General features: G+C 40.6%; 1 pseudogene; it reads right to left on the reverse strand.

Annotated features, from left to right (window-relative positions):
- Positions 1-288: 288 nt before the first annotated feature.
- LOC131018467 (probable transcription factor At5g28040) lies at positions 289-992 on the reverse strand (annotated as a pseudogene).
- Between the last annotated feature and the right edge of the window lie 1,083 nt (positions 993-2,075).

The raw sequence follows: 2,075 nt of genomic DNA on the forward strand, positions 1-2,075 counted from the left end.
TTTAAATTTTTGTGATTGATAATTTTGTCACTATTTTATTAAAGGGTTAAGTATCAAATAAGCCCCTACCATAGTGGCCCTTTTCACGTTTAGCTCCCTATAGTCGAAGTTGGGCCAACTAAACCCCTGAAGTCCTTAATTTCGAACAATCAGGCCCTCTGCCCTAACGGTAACTTAACACCGTTAACTATTTATTTTTATTTTTTAATTTACACATTAATTTTCGCCGGAAACTCTGCCAGCCTCGCCTTGAACCCCCAATTCCCCACCCCCACCCCCACCCTTAACCTAGCCGATGGCCTGCGCCGACGAGCCCGCCTCCGCCGCCGCTCCGGCACGGTTCCTCTTCCTGGAGCGCGGAGTTTTGGCATTTTTATCAATGCCGTTTGGGTTGGGGCTCTGGCAATCGACGAAATTATTGAAATTAGGGTTGTTGATGCCGTCCTCGTCCTCATCGATCGGCACGGGAGGCGCGCGGTAGGCGGCGTCGCCATTGACGGTGGCGTTGCCCCAAATTTTGGAGGAGATTTCGAAGGCGGCCTGCTCGTGGGGGCTCTTGAACGTATACTCCTTCCCAGTGCCGAATTTACTGATGACGTTGCGGTACTTCTTTTTTAGGCGACGCAGCTTCTGATAGAAATCGAGCTGGAATTTGCTCCTGATCTGGTCGTAGAAGGCGGTGGTGTCGTGGTGGTGCTGCGAGGAGTTGTGGGGGCCGCAGCGCTGGGTGGTGTAATCGAGGAACCCCTGCAGCAGTTCAATCTCGTCCTCGTCGGTCCAGAGGCGCTGGAACAGCTTCCGCGATTCATCGGGCGGCGGCGTCGGCTTCTTCGCGATCTCCAACTGAATTTGCTGTTGGTGGTGGGGATCGGGGAGGCCGGGGACGGCGATCGTGACCTGAGTGGCGGAGACGGGCCAGGGGAGGGGGGACGATCGACGGCGACGGGGGCGGAGGAGGCGGAATCGTTGTCGTTAACGGTGTTAAGTTTCCGTTAGGGCAGAGGGTCTGATTGTTCGAAATTAAGGACTTCAGGGGTTTAGTTGGCCCAACTTCGACTATAGGGAGCTAAACGTGAAAAGGGCCACTATGGTAGGGGCTTATTTGATACTTAACCCTTTATTAAATCATTACCATACCGTGCATCACATTAACAAGTAATATGAATTATAGTAATATTTTCTTTTATTCAAATTGTATGAAAATAGTTTTAACATACATTTTATAAGTTAAAATATTTAAAATCGATATTGGTGCAACTATTGAATGAAATATCGATTAAAAAGGACTATTTTTTTTGGTATAAAGTAAACTAACTCATAGATGATAATATTTTGATATACTTATATAATTTAAAAATTAAAAAATTATTATGTCTCCGCGAATTGCACGGGAGGATGTACTAGTTATATTGAAACAGAAAGTTGTTCACGCGCGCCACGAATCTGGATCGGTGATGCTTTAATTAAGCTCCCATTACGCACTTAATTTTTATTATACTCCAGACATTAACTAGCAGAGTTTAAGTACGTTGCACTTATTACATTTTGTATAACACAATTTATTTATTTAAAATAATAATATATTTAAAGATAAAAAAAATATTATAATACTATTAATTATTGATTATTGACTTTAATAAATGTTTGCAAGCAGATATACAAAAGTAAATAAAAAATAAAACAAAATCATATATGTGTGTACAATTTTGACCATCAAAATTTTATTGTAGTTATAATGATAATATATTACTTATAATATAATTAATTCCGTGAGACCGGTCTCAACCATCATCCATGAGATCGGTTCTCACCAGGAACGTATAAATAAAAGTATATGCAACTCTACAAATAATATGTGCTAGGTCAGTGGTACGATCATTTATCTATCATCTCTCAGGTGTTGGTTCAATTCTCAAAAGCATGCAACAATATTTTTTGCTTTTTTAGTATTATGATATATGTTGAAATATTATTTTTCTTCATATCAATGGTTACTTTTTGTTACCACAATAATTATTTGATCAAATAAAAGTAGAGGTTCTCGTAAGTAAAAATACAATTGTCGCAAAAAAAGA

This window comes from Salvia miltiorrhiza, chromosome 3 (assembly GCF_028751815.1).
Source record: "Salvia miltiorrhiza cultivar Shanhuang (shh) chromosome 3, IMPLAD_Smil_shh, whole genome shotgun sequence".
Classification (NCBI taxonomy): Eukaryota; Viridiplantae; Streptophyta; class Magnoliopsida; order Lamiales; family Lamiaceae; genus Salvia; species Salvia miltiorrhiza.